Here is a 15,798-nt window from a genome sequence, read left to right as displayed (position 1 = left end):
TAACATTCAGATAAATGAAATATATTGGATATATTTTTGTCTAGCAGTGCAAAATAAATTCATATCAGTCTTGTCCTAAATACTGCTTATATATGTGTAATGGGTTTGGCTTCACTGTCACCCTGGCTAGCAACAAGAAGTCAATACCAGCAGCAAGAAGCCAAAACCCAAGCACAAAGCGGCATCCACAATAGCTGGAAGTTAAATAAGAGCCCAAGCAGCAAAGGCACTGCGTAGCCGACAACAGGAGTTCAGCAACAAAAATCAAATAAAAAAGAGGTGAGGGCGAGATAATTTGTTTCCAAATATCTTTATCTTGGTTCGGTGTTTAGTAATATGTTTCGAAAGTGTATGGATAGGGAAAGCTCGGTGCATTGTTGACTTGCAGGGACAGTCGACAGATGGTGTACTGGTTGCATGAGGATGAACAATCCCTGCATGTTGTTTTCATTGGTCATGGTCCATAAAGATATGGTGTAGATTAGCAGAAAGTTCACCAATTAACATTTTTGAATAATCTCAATGCAGTTAAGTGTACTTTGTGAAATTTTAGTTATGCATGAAAACGTAGTTATATATGTAGTTTAGCCATATTCTTGCATCTCCAGGCCAACTTAAGAGCAAGAGCCTTGAACAAAATTGGGTGCACATACTTGCATATTTTGACTGATTCCTGAAAAAGCAAGAGGAAATTACTGTAATCTATGTGTATTGTAACTGCAATATGATGCTTCGGCATATGAATGCATGCATCTCTAAATATTTTAAGTTTTGTTATGGTGTTTAGGTTTTGGGGGCCAAATTTCTAATATATGTCAAACTGATCATATATCATTCATTTCTAGATCTTGTAGGTTAATGGTTGGGACAATTCTTTTGCCATTGCTAGCTTCGGTTCGCGTATGCCTGACCATTTGAAACCCTGATAAATCCGTAGGAAACTCAAGAAGGGTTGTCTATATATAGGAAATTAATAGACAGAACCATCTAACAATTACAGCTTGGCTTGAAATAAAATGATTATCAGTACATAATATGATCCAACCTTGTAATAACTTGAAATATTGTTGATTTAGCAAGAGAAGCTTGTGCATTTCCCATTACATAATATGATCCAACCTTGTACTAAATTGGCATGTGATTCTACAAAGTGCAGACTTAATCTACATGACATTAACTTTATGAGCAGATAATCTTTTTTTTTGAAATGAAAGGTAGATATGGTCTACCTTATATATTTCAAAACAGACTAGGAGCTTGGAGACCCGTAGGGGCCGATTACATGAAGCTTACATTTAGCACCAATGGTGCCCTGGCTGTAAGCCGCCGGGTTGTAGTCTGAGAAGAGGAGAATAGAAGCAGCAAGAGAGCCGAAGTTGAGAAAACACTTAAAAGACTTAGACTAAGAGATTGATCCAGGCGTCTATAGCATCACTGTCATCTTGTTCATGGCTCCGGTTTCGCCAAAGATGTAGCAGCTGCTTCGCGTATTGTTTGATATAAGACAAGGACCATCGCTACGAGTTAAAAATCATGTCATTCCGGGCGTGCCATGCTGTGACTGCTGATGCAGCAAAGAGGAAATGGAATTTACCCGGGGCCGGCCAAAGCTGTTCGGCCCTCTCGACAAAGCGGACGAGATCCAGAGAGTTGGAGGCAAGGTCTGTGAGTCCGAAAACATCCCAGATCACAAAAGCTGGACCACAACGTAGCAACATATGTGAAGCAGATTCAGGAGCAGGACAGATATTGCATTCTGGGTGTGTTGTAACAGAAGTCCAACATTTCTTCATCATGTTATCTCGAGTGTTTAACCAGTCCCAGAAAAGCAGCCATAAGAAGACACGATGCTTGAGGGGGATGATCCTGTCCCAAATCCAAGAACCATAAGCACAGGACGCGCCACGGAAAGTGAGCAGCTCGTACATATGGGCTATAGTGATGGCCTTGTTGTAGATCGCAGAAACCCTAGAGTCTGAACTTTCTGATGTTGGCGTGACAGGAGCTAGAAAAGAGAGTAGTAATTGAAGTTCATACATGGTTGTTGCTGACAGGTTTGGATGAAGCAATGGTTGCCATGATCCCTGGTGGTGTTGAGAGGCCATGGAGCAGTCATGATCCCTTGCAAAAGTGTAGAGAGTGGGCAGAGTAGAGCTGAGTCGTCCTACTGTAAGCCAGCAGTCGTGCCAGAAAGAAATAAGCTTCCCAGAACCTAAGGAGCATCTTGAGGAGGCCAGAACCAAGGGGATGGATTGCTTGAAGCCACTCCAGATCATAGTGTCACGAGCACAAGTCCTCCTGGGCATAGAGCCGCGGCAATATTGTTGGGCAAACCATTGATAGCAGGGTACCGCAAGAGTGTTGAAGAACCTTGGCTGTAAAACTTGTCAACAGGGCCTGATTGTGAGCAGGTAGGTCTCTAACACCCAGGCCACCAGCAGATCGTGGCATAGTGACATAGTGCCAGGCAACTAAGCATTGGCCTCCCTTTGTTGCACTCGCTCCTTGCCATAGGAATGATCTCAACAAACTCTCAAGCTTATGGATGGATTCTTTAGGCCAGTGGAAACATGTCATGAAGTAACTTGGTATGCTGGCCAAGACAGAGTTAATCAGCGTTAACCTGCCGCCCCAAGACAAAAGTGTAGCCAGCCATCCCGATAACCTCTTGTCCACTTTGTGAATGACTGGGAGCAGCAAGTCATGTCTAATCTTGTGCAGAGAGAGGGGAAAACCTAAGTACGTGCAGGGGAAACTTGACGCTGAGCAGCCAAACACACCAACGATCTCATCAGTGGTAGAGTTATCGATGCATATTGGGATGAGAGTGCTTTTGTGGTAGTTGATCTGTAACCCAGAGAAAGCAGAGAAGTCTGACAGGATCTGCTTGATGATGGTAGCTTGTTGGACGGAGCCGTGAAATAGGATTAAGGTGTCATCAGCGTATTGTAGAACAGGGAACATCTTGTCCGAACCAAGAGGGTGAATCAAGCTGCCATAATCGAAAGCGGAGCAGCAGAGTCGTTGCAAGACATCAGCCACCAGAATGAAAAGATATGGCGAGATGGAGTCGCCCTGTCTGAACCCTCTTTTATTTGCAAAACAGTCACCCAGCTCCCCATTTAGCAAGACTCAAGATGTTGCCTAAGAAAGTAAGCACTCAACCCAGTTAATCCATCGCTGAGGGAAGCCACGAGCAGCCAAGACATTGTGCAGGCAAGACCAACTGACCGAGTCAAAGGCTTTTTGAAAGTCCAACTTCAGGGCTACCATGGGCAATTTCCTCTTATGTGTCGTTTGAATCATATCTGCAGCTAAGGCAAAGTTTTCGACAATCGCCCTACCCTTGATAAAGCCAGATTGCAATGAGTGGATGAGGCTCGGGATCTGGGCTTGCAGCCACCTGGTTAGGACTTTGCTTGCAAGTTTGAGCACACTGTGAACTATGGATATAGGCCGGAAATCCTTTAGTTCAAGTGGTGTGTCTTTTTTGGGCAAGAGAGAGATGTGAGCCAGGCTGATGCCAGACATGTCCAACTGATTCTGATACAACTGGGAGAAGAACATTTGCAAGTCTTCCTTGATGACACCGTAGAAGGCTTTGTAAAATTCATTTGTGAAACCATCCGGGCTGGGGCTGCGGTAATTGGGAGAATGGTTGATAGCTTCGACAATCTCCTGCCAAGTGAACTCCCTTGCAAGGCATGATAGGTCAACTTGCTCATAAAGTTGATCAAGCTGCACTGTAGGTTCCGAGCGTGATGGCTGACCCAAAAGAGCAGAGAAGTATTCAATTGCCAACTGAAGTTTCTACTGATTTTCAAAAAACTCCACTCCATCCTTGATGAGAACCCTGACTTTGTTTCTCCTAGCATGGCCAGAAGTAGCAGCGTGAAAGAAGTTGCAGTTTTCATCTCCGGATATGCACCAACGTAGCTTAGCTCTTCGCTTCCATGCAGCAGTTCGCCACAAAATGAGCTGATCTGTTTTTTGTGTGGCAAAAACTCTAAGCACCCTCTCTAACAGAGAAAGAGGTCTCCGTTCTTCGACAGTGTCAAGATATAGTATCACCTATTTATTGTTTGAAACTAGCATATCTAGACTGGCTCTATTCCTCTTCCAACTCCGTAAAGCGGCTTAGATACGTCTGAATTTCAAGTTAAAGAGAGAAGCGGCCGAGCTAGTTGTTCTGGTGCTTTGGTTCCAACAGTTTTGAATGATAGCTCTTGTTTCTTCTAAGAGCAGTGATTCTCCATCCTGAAGAGATTGCTTTTCACCTTAGCGTTGCCAAACTGGACCAAGAGAGGCACATGATCTGATGTGGCAGAAGGTGTCACCATCGCTGAGATTTGGGAGAAGGATAATAACCAGGCAGTGTTGATCAGCACTCTGTCAAGCCGTGCCATGGTGGGGTCCACTTGCTTGTTCGACGAGGTGAACTTTCGATTGCATATGTTCACATCATCAAGCCCATGAGCTCTGATCCAGTCATTAAACATCTCCATCATGGCCCAGTTAAATCTGCCTCTCAATTTCTCCTCTTTGAATTGGTACATATTGAAGTCACCGATAACAATCCATGGTTCAGTTATCAGGGCTGCCGCATCATCGTTCAAGAAAAGTTGTCTTTCCTGGTGATCGCAGGGGGCATAAATTGTAGTGACAACAAAAACAGTCTCTGACGTTGTTGAGGAGAATCTGACAGTGGGGTGAAAATTGTGTGATGCAAGGACCTACCCAGAGTAGACAGAGGAATCCCAAGCAACTAACAGGCCGCCTGAGGAGCCCGTCAAGGGCATGATCGCATGGTTGTCGAAGTTGGTTGGCAAGAAACTCCTGATTCCGGTGCACATTTTCCTGGAGCACTCATGATGGTGATGCATCATGTATGAATTCTGACCTACTTCAAAAATCTAATCTGATGGAGCACTCATGCTGGTGATGCGTCATGTATGAATTCTGACCTACTTCAAAAATCTAATTTGAACGAGATGAGCGTGATCTCTAGCTACCGAGAGCAAACGGCGGCAAGAAGTTGTGTTGGGGGATTAGACATGGAAGGGGGTATGAGGTGAGGGCGTACCTTGCTGCCAGGAGGTGAGCAGAATCGCCGCCACCAACACCGGTGAGCGGAATCAAACGAAGTCCCACCAGCACTCCACGCAGCCGAGCAAAGAACATTAAAGAGCAGAAAAACGAATTAAAGGAGAAAGGAGGAAGAAAGAACCCGATGAAATTGAAAGGAAGAAGATGATGTAGACACCCGCGAGCCCAAGGACGACAGCAACGGCTACCCCGACAAGGAGAAAAACGACCCCAATCTGCCACCCTAAAACTGCCCCTCACCATGGACAACAGGGATGAATCCCACCGGGAAGAAGACAGTGACGCCTCCCCCCAATCAGCCACGCCATGGAGCCCATAGAACAGACCACGGACACCTCACCGCCAGAATCGGTGCCACATGAATCTCTCACAGCTAGACAGAGAAAAAAGTTGGAAGAAGTCCCCCCCCCCTCCCTCCCACTCCAATCCGCTGAAGTCCATGGAGCACCCGAGACTGAGGGGCGCGAGATCCGGGCTGGAAACGATCGGCGGGAGGGCGGGCATGCCGGTGGCGACCACGGACGAAGACGCAACAAAGGATCTCCAAATTACATCCACTCAGACAACATACGGTGCCGGTGCTTCTCCCAAATCGGTTCTGCTCTTAGAGAAAGCAGGAGACACAAGCCACCTGGATTTTGACCGAGCGAGAACGTCGGTTTGATGCATTGACACGTGGGCCATAGCTGCGACATGACCTTGACAACCAAGGTCCGCTGCGGAAAAAACTACCGACCTCTGGGAAGAGTTGATTTCGTGGGAGCTTAGTAATTGTAACGAATTCACACCTTCCCTTGGATTCGAATAATTGTTGCCGCAGACGTAGGCTTTCGTCCTTCATGATGGGTGCAACGCTTGGCTGCCACCGCAAACCTCTTTTTAGCGAAGTTTTGGAGCCACATGTAAGGATGTAGGTCCATATGCACATGGTATATGTTTGTAATCCTAGCTCATATACTGCATTAAGACAAATCATAGAAGGACTCACTGGTCAAGTCATTATCAAGTACATGCGCATGCACTCTCTCCTCCCCCTCTCACACCTGCATGAAGCCCTTGCTTTTATTTTCTCTTTCACAATTATAATCATCCATATCTTTTGAACCATAATTTTGTTTCTGAAATAATTTAAATATTTGAGCTTCTGGCGTCAATACCTTTAGAAAAAGATGAATCTAGGATAAATGTCAAACATGTTTTAATTTAAAATTTTCAATCCACTTATTCCACTCAATCTGTTTCAATCCACTTATTGAAACATGTTTTAATTTTGAACAACAACATGAGTGAAATAAATTTTCTGAAACAAAACTAATTCAAAAGAAATATGTTAAACAAACCTATTTCAAAAGAAATATGTGAAACAAACATATTTCACATTCCATATGTTGATCTTTTTTTTGAAATATGTGGACGAGTCTAATCCATGTGCGGGCTGCTTAGAACAAAACGAATGAGTGAGATAAGTTAACTAAAACTAAAAAATTAATTTGTGATGATGAGTGGACAAATATTCAAAGTAAACCTATTTCAAAAGAAATATGTGAAACAAACCTATTTCACTAGAAATATGTGAAACAAACCTATTTCACACATTTCAAATGTTGAAATTTTAAAATATTTGGATGAGTGAAATATGTTTGGGGATTGCTTAGAACAAAACAAAGTGAAATATGTTTCTGAGTGAAATAAGTTAATTGAAACTAACAACTTATATTTTGTGACGTTTTTGTCGAAAAGGGGGTTTGCCCCGGCCTCTGCATGAGAATGATGCATACGACCCTATTATTGATAATCAAAAGGTCCAACAAATGTCTCAAGGTCTGAAACAAAAGTAAAAATGCTCACAAAGAGCACGAAAGCAAAAACAGGACAGCCACAACTGGCAGGCAAAACAGAAGATAGGAAACTAAACACCTATCCTATTACATGACCGCCATCCAAACCGGTTGAAGATAGCCCGTGCTACCGTCTCTCATCGGATAGATCCAGTAACCAAATGCTCCCTAGCCTCCGTCGGAGTGAGTAGCGACCACATACGGATGAGTGTAGTGGCCCTGAAAACAACCTTCAAGAAATGAATATTTGTTGTTCTGTTAAAAGCCAAGTCATTTCTGCAGTTCCAAACTGCCCATGATAAAGCACATACTCCTACATGAATATGCCTCGATGTTTCTACATCAATCCCATCTAGCCACGTCCTAAATAATGTGTTAATGGAATTCGGAGGAGTGATATTAAAAGCTATGTGGACCGACCTCCACAAATTTTTTGCCAAAGGGTAGTCAAGAAATAGGTGTTTGATTGATTCATCACTATCACAAAAACTACATCTTTTAGATCCAACCCAGATGCGCTTCGCCAAATTGTCCTTAGTTAGGATCACTTGTTTGTGGACAAACCACATAAACACTTTGATTTTTAAAGGCACTTTGATTTTTCAAACATGTTTCGAACTAGGAATAACGCTAGTGTTGATAATATCCAAATACATGAATTTAACCGAAAACTCACCATTCTTAGCTAGTTTCCAGCGCAACTGATTGGGCTGTTGAGAAAGGTGGACATCCGTCAATCTTCTCACAAGATGGAGCCAAGCTTCCGAACAATTTCCCGCTAGCGTCCTCCTGAATTGAATATAAAGAGGACTGGACTATAATATTGTTGCAACGTAAGTGTCTCTTTGCTGAACAATATTATAGAGAGAAGGATATTGGATTGCAAGGGGCGTCTCCCCTAGCCATGTATCCTCCCAGAATCTTGTGGAAGTACCATTTCCAACTACAAATTTTGTCCTGTTGAAAATACTGATTTCACTCTCATCAGTCCCTTCCAATAGGGTGAGTCAGTCGGTCTTACCGTCACCTGGGACAAGGTTTTGGACAGAAGGTACTTATTACGAAGAATCTAGGCCCATGTGGCATCCGTCTCTACAGATAACTTATAGAACCACTTGCTGAGAAGACATATGTTCTTCACCTCTAAATTTTCAATGCCTAGACCCCCTTGATCTTTCGACCTACAAATGATATCCCACTTAGCGAGTATGTATTTTCTTTTTAATTCATCGCTCTGCTAGAAGAAGCGCGATCAATAGAAATCTAGCATTTTCCGTACTCCAACTGGTACTTCGAAAAAGGACAAGAGAAACATAGGCATACTCGTGAGGACCGAATTAATCAGAATCAATCGTCCCACGTATGACATAAGCTTTCCCTTCCAGCAGCTTAGTTTTTTTCAAATCGATCTTCAATGCACTTCCAGTCCTTGTTCAAAAGCTTGCGATGGTGGATTGGTATACTCAAATACGTGAAGGGTAAACACCCCAATTCGCACCCGAACAATTCCTTGTACGCTTGTTGTTCTTCTTTAGCTCTTCCAAAGCAGAACGATTCACTTTTATGAAAGTTAATCTTTAACCCCGATAATTGTTTGAACAAGCACAAAACCAACTTCATGTTCCTAGCTTTAGCCAAATCATGCCCCATAAAGATGATAGTATCATCAACGTACTATAGGATAGACACTCCCCCGTCAACTAAATGCGGAACGAGGCCACCTACCTGGCCATCATCCTTAGCCCTTCCTATTAGGATGGTCAACATGTCAATGACTATGTTGAAGAGAATCGGTGACATCGGATCTCCTTGTCTCAGACCCTTTTGTGTTTCGAAATAATGGCCTATGTCATCATTTACCCTGATTCCAACACTCCCTTTTTGCGTGAAAGAATCTACCTGGTCTCTCCAGACCTAATCGAATCCTTTCATATGCAAGGCCTGCTGAAGAAATGGCCATTTTACCTTGTCATACGCTTTCTCAAAATCCACTTTGAAAACCACCCCATCTAGTTTTTTCGTGTGGATTTAATGGAGTGTTTCATGCAGAACCATGATAACCCACAAGTGTAGGGGATCGCAACAGCTTTCGAGGGTAGAGTATTCAACCCAAATTTATTGATTCGACACAAGGGGAGCCAAAGAATATTATTGAGTATTAGCAGTTGAGTTGTCAATTCAACCACACCTGGATAACTTAGTATCTGCAGCAAAGTATTTAGTAGCAAAGTAGTATGATAATAAAGGTAACAGTGGTAAAAGTAATATTTTTGGGTTTTGTAGTAATTGTAACAATAGCAACGGAAAAGTAAATAAGCGAAACACAATATGTGAAAAGCTCGTAGGCAATGGATCAGTGATGGATAATTATGTCGGATGCGATTCCTCATGTAATAGCTATAACATAGGGTGACACAGAACTAGCTCCAATTCATCAATGTAATGTAGGCATGTACTCCGTATATAGTCATACGTGCTTATGGAAAAGAACTTGCATGACATCTTTTATCCTACCCTCCCGTGGCAGCGGGGTCCTTACGGAAACTAAGGGATATTAAGGCCTCCTTTTAATAGCGAACCGTAACAAAGCATTAGCACATGGTGAATACATGAACTCCTCAAACTATGGTCATCACCGAGAAGTATCCCGATTATTGTTACTTCGGGGTTGTCGGATCATAACACATAATAGGTGACTATAGACTTGCAAGATAGGATCAAGAACACACATATATTCATAAAAACATAATAGGTTCAGATCTGAAATCATGGCACTCGGGCCCTAGTGACAAGCATTAAGCATAGCAAAGTCATAGCAACATCAATCTCAGAACATAGTGGATACTAGGGATCAAACCCTAACAAAACTAACTTGATTACATGGTAAATCTCATCCAACCCATCACCGTCCAGGAAGCCTACGATGGACTTACTCACGCACGGCGGTGAGCATCATGAAATTGGTGATGGAGGATGGTTGATGATGATGACGGCGACGAATCCCCCTCTCCGGAGCCCCGAACGGACTCCAGATCAGCCCTCCCGAGAGAGATTAGGGCTTGGCGGCGGCTCCGTATCATAAAACGCGATGAAACTTCCTCTTTGATATGTTTTCTCCGTGAAACGGAATATATAGAGTTGGAGTTGAGGTCGGCGGAGCTCCAGGGGGCCCACGAGATAGGGGGGCGCACCCAGGGGGAGGGGGCGCCCCCCACCCTCATGGACAGGGTGTGGGACCCCTGGCCTTCATCTTTTGCCAGTATTTTTTATATTTTCCAAAAGTTTCCTTCGAGGATTTTCAGGAGATTCCGAGAACTTTTGTTTTCTACACATAAAACAATATCATGGCAGTTCTGCTGAAAACAGCGTCAGTCCGGGTTAGTTTCACTCAAATCATGCAAGTTAGAGTCCAAAACAAGGGCAAAAGTGTTTGGAAAAGTAGATACGTTGGAGCCGTATCAAATCCCCCAAGCTTAAACATTTGCTTGTCCTCAAGCAATTCAGTTGATAAACTGAAGGTGATAAAGAAAAACTTTTACAAACTCTGTTTGCTCTTGTTGTTGTAAACATGCAAAGCCAGCATTCAGGTTTCAGCAAATATTATGAACTAACCATACTCACAATAACAGTTAGGTCTCACAATCACTCATATGAATGGCATAATCAGCTAGCGAGCCATAATAATAAAACTCGGATGACAACACTCTCTCAAAACAATCATAACATGATATAACAAAATGGTATCTCGCTAGCCCTTTCTGAGACCGCAAAACATAAATGCAGAGCACCTTTAAAGATCAAGGACTGACTAAACATTGTAATTCATGGTAAAAGAGATCCAGTCAAGTCATACCCAATATAAACCAATAGTAATGAATGCAAATGACAGTGTGCTCTCCAGCGGGTGCTTTTTAATAAGAAGGTGATGACTCAACATAAAAGTAAATATATAGGCCCTTCGTAGAGGGAAGCAGGGATTTGTAGAGGTGCCAGAGCTCGATTTTAGAATAGAGATTGAATAACATTTTGAGCGGCATACTTTCACTGTCTACACAACAACTATGAGATGGTTGTATCTTCCATACTACATGCATTATAGGCAGTTCCCAAACATAATGGTAAAAGTTTATACTCCCCCATCACCAACAAGCATCAATCCATGGCTTGCTCGAAACAACGAGTGCCTCCAACTAACAACAGCCCTGGGGAGTTTGGTTTAATTATATTGATTTGCTTTGATCTTTTTGGATCATGGGACTGGGCATCCCGGTTACCGGCCCTTTCTCGTGAATGAGGAGTGGAGTCCACTCCTCTTGAGAATAACCCACCTAGCATGGAAGATATAGGCAGCCCTAGTCGAAACATGAGCTGCTCGAGCATACAAAACAGAATTTCATTTAAAGGTTCGGAGTTTGGCACATACAAATTTACTTGGAACGGCAAGTAAATACCGCATAGAGGAAGGTATGGTGGACTCATATGGAACAACTTTGGGGTTTAAGGAGTTTGGATGCACAAGCAGTATTCCCGCTTAGTACAGGCGAAGGCGTACAAAAGACTAGGAAGCGACCAACTGAGAGAGCGACAACAGTCATAAACATGCACTAAAATTAATTTACACTGAGTACAAACATGAGTAGGATATAATCCACCATGAACATAAATATCATGAAGGCTATGTTGATTTGTTTCAACTACATGCATGAACATGTGCCAAGTCAAGTCACTCAATTTATTTAAAGGAGGATACCATCCCATCATACCACATCATAATCATTCTAATAGCATGTTGGCACGCAAGGTAAACCATTATAACTCATAGCTAATCAAGCATGGCACAAGCAACTATAATCTCTAAACGTCATTGCAAATATGTTTACTTCATAATAAGCTGAATCAGGAACGATGAACTCATCATATTTACAAAAAAAGAGGTCAAGTTCATACCAGCTTCTCTCATCTCAATCAGTTCATCATATATCGTCATTATTGCCTTTCACTTGCACGACCGAACGGTGTGTATAATAATAATAGTGCACGTGCATTGGACTAAGCTGGAATCTGCAAGCATTCAACTCAAGAGAGCAGACAAAGTAATATGGGCTCTAAGTTAAATAAACAATCATGCATATGAGAGCCACTAAACATTTTCAATATGGTCTTCTACTCTCGACCCCCAAAAGAAAGAAAAGAAAATAAAACTATTTACACGGGAAAGCTCCCAGCAAGTAAAAGAAGAAGATTGAGAAATATTTTTTTGGGGTTTTCATTTTAACTCTACTACAAGCATGGAAATTAAACTAGCTAATTTTTTTTGGTTTTTCTTAAGGTTTATCAAACACACAAGAAGAAAACTGGAAAAAGAAAATTAAACTAGCATGGATAATACAATGAAAGAGTATGAGCACCGACCACTAAAATAGTGTGTGAACATGAATGTAAAGTCGGTGAGAAATATGTACTCCCCCAAGCTTAGGCTTTTGGCCTAAGTTGGTCTAATGCCACGGACCGTGGCTACTCTCCCCGGTGTACTGAGGGATGTAATCAGAATACTAATGGCTGGCCGTCTCCTCCGGATCCCACTAGTAATATGATGCTCGATAAGGGTCCATTGCAGGTTCCGGCTCAGGTTATGTTGTGGATGCTTGGCCTCGATGAGCGTACACTGCTTCTGGTGTGACAAGAAAATTATCTGCAATCAAATCAAACAACAGAGGTGCAGGCAAAATAATAGTCTCATTGTGTTTCTTATTAAATATCAGGTTATACAAGAGCATCTTTTCTTTGTTGTCAACAATGAACTCATGTGCTACCATGCTCTTGTAATCTAAAATGCAAGGAGGGAATATTGTCTCCTCTTTCTCATGGTGCCTAATGGGTATCTCAAAATGTCTAGCAAGACGTGCAGCATAGATACCTCCAAAGATGGGGCCTTTTATACGATTCAGGCTTAGCCGTTTAGCAATAATGGCACCCATACTAAAACTATTATCTCCAAACAAGGCATGGTGAAGAATAATAATATCAGGGAGATTGAAGTTTCCACTATTTCCACGACCAATCAAGCATCTACTAGCAAATATGGCAAAGTAGCGTAAAACAGGAAAGTGTATGCTAGAGATTCTCGCATCGGAACCCTTCTTTGGATCCCCTACAGTGATAGTGTTAACAAAGCCATCCACATCTTTATAATGTGGTTCCTCTAATTTTCCCTCAAAGGGTATCCTACATACCGCACAAAAGATACGTAAAGACATTTCCCTGAATTCATCATATAAATGAAATGATACTGAAGGCGGTGACTTCTTAGGATAATAATAAAAGTTTTGCATGAAAGTATTGGTGAGTAAGAGATACTGATCGATCCGGTCGTGGAGGAAGTCGGTGAGGCCTGCATTTTCAACCAAGGAATAAAAGTCTTCATAAATACTGGCTTCTTTTAAGAAATCATCGCATGGCCATTCACATGGCCGTACTTCCGCGATGCGAGGAAGATTATACTTGTCCTTTTCCTTCTCTTTAGCTTGTTTTTCCTGGGAGCCATGGCTAGAAGAGCCCCTCAAAAATCTCCTTAACATTTTCTGAAAATTTCTAAAATTTTAGTAACTTCGAAATAAAAGTGAATAAAACTAAACAAGATTGATAGCAACTACTCCTACAAGTGCCTAGAGACTATATCATGCATTGGAACTACTTGGGACCTCATAATATTGACATACAAGCTCAATAACATGGTCACCTATGCAGCAAAAATTTGCAATGAATAAAGCACTACAACAAAAACTAATTGGACCAATGGAGGAGTCACATACCAAGCAACAATCTCTCAAAGTAGTTTTGTGAATGGAGCTTTGAGCAAGGAGATCGAAAATCGTAGCAACATGAGCTAGAACTCGTGCTTGAGCTGGATGGGGATTTTTTTAGGAAGAAGATGGAGTGTGTGGGTGCTGGCATAAGTGGACGGGGGCCACCAGGGGCCCACGAGACAGGGGGGCGCACCCAGGGGGTGGGCGCGCCCTCCACTCTCGTGGCTTGGTGCTTGCCCCTCCTGCAGTGATTTCAGTGCCTAAAAGTCCTCAAATAATCCATAAAAATCATACTAAATTTGCAGGGCCTTTGGAGCACTTTTATTTTCGGGATATTTTTTATTGCACAGATAAATCAGAAAACAGACGGATAATACTATTTTTGCTTTATTTATTCTAAATAACAGAAAGAAAAAGAGGGTACAGAAGGTTGTGCCTTCTAGTTTCATCCCTCTCATGATCATTAAAATGAATCCACTAACAAGGTTGATCAAGTCTTGTTAACAAACTCATTTCGAATAACACGGAACCAGAGAAATTTCGAATAACACTAAGTTACCTCAACGGGGATATGAAAATCCCCAACAATAAGAATATCATGCTTTTTCTTGACAGTAGGGAGAGGAAATTCAAAACCTCCAATAATAATAGTTGTAACTTTTCCAATAGAATTGATGCTATGAACTTGAGATTGTTTCCTCGGAAAGTGTACCGTACGCTCATTACCAGCCATTGTTGCAATCAATAACAGCCCCTGCAGTATTCAAAAAAGGTCTACCCAGGATAATCGACATACTATCGTCCTCGGGAATATCAAGAATAACAAAGTTCGTTAAGATAGTGACATTTGCAACCACAACAGGCACATCCTCACAAATACCGACAGGTATAGTAGTTGATTTATCAGCCATTTGCAAAGATATTTCAGTAGGTGTCAACTTATTCAATTCAAGTATACGATATAAAGAGAGAGGCATAACACTAACACCGGCTCCAAGATCTCATAAAGCAGTTTTGACATAATTTCTTTTAATGGAGCATGGTATAGTTGGTACCCCCGGATCTCCAAGTTTCTTTGGTATTCTACCCTTAAAAGTGTAATTAGCAAGCATGGTGGAAATTTCAGCTTCCGGTGTCTTTATTTTGTTTGTAATGATATCCTTCATATATTTAGCATAAGGGTTTACTTTAAGCATATCAGTTAAGCGCATACATAAGAAAATAGGTCTAAGCATTTCAACAAAGCGCTCAAAATCCTCATCATCCTTTGTCTTGGATGGTTTAGGAGAAAAGGGCATGGGTTTCTGAACCCATGGTTCTCTTTCTCTACCGTGCTTCCTAGCAACAAAATCTCTCTTATCATAACGTTGATTCTTTGATTGTGGGTTATCAAGATCAACAGCAGGTTCAGCTTCTACTTCATTATTTTTGCTAGGTTGAGCATCAACATGAACATTATCATTAACATTATCACTAGGTTCATGTTCATCACCTGATTGTGTTTTAGCATCAGAAACAGAGATATCATTGGGATTCTCAGGTGTGTCTACAACAGGTTCACTAGAAGCATGCAAAGTCCTATCGTTTTTCTTTTTCTTCTTTTTGGAAGAACTAGGTGCCTCTAAATTATTTCTCTGAGAATCTTCCTCGATTCTCTTAGGGTGGCCTTCAGGATACAAAGGTTCCTGAGTCATTCTACCAGTTCTAGTAGCCACTCTAACAGCAAAATCAGGTTTATTATTTAATTCATCAAGCAAATCATTTTGAGCTTTAAGTACTTGCTCAGCTTGAGTAGCAACCATAGACGCATATTTGCTAATGAGTTTAAGTTCACCTTTAACTCTAGCCATATAATCACTCACGCGTCCTATCTCGAAAGCATTATTCTTTAATTCTCTACCAACATAAGCATTAAAACTTTCTTGTCTAGCCATAAAGTTATCAAATTCATCCAAGCATGGGCTATGAAATTTAGTAGAGGGAATTTCAACCTTATCATATCTATAGAGAGAATTTACCTTTACTACCTGTGTCGGGTTATCAAGACT

The sequence above is a fragment of the Triticum aestivum genome, chromosome 7B, assembly GCF_018294505.1.
Source record: "Triticum aestivum cultivar Chinese Spring chromosome 7B, IWGSC CS RefSeq v2.1, whole genome shotgun sequence".
NCBI lineage: Eukaryota > Viridiplantae > Streptophyta > Magnoliopsida > Poales > Poaceae > Triticum > Triticum aestivum.
The sequence above is the reverse complement of the archived record's forward strand: the minus strand, read 5'-3'. Positions refer to the sequence as shown.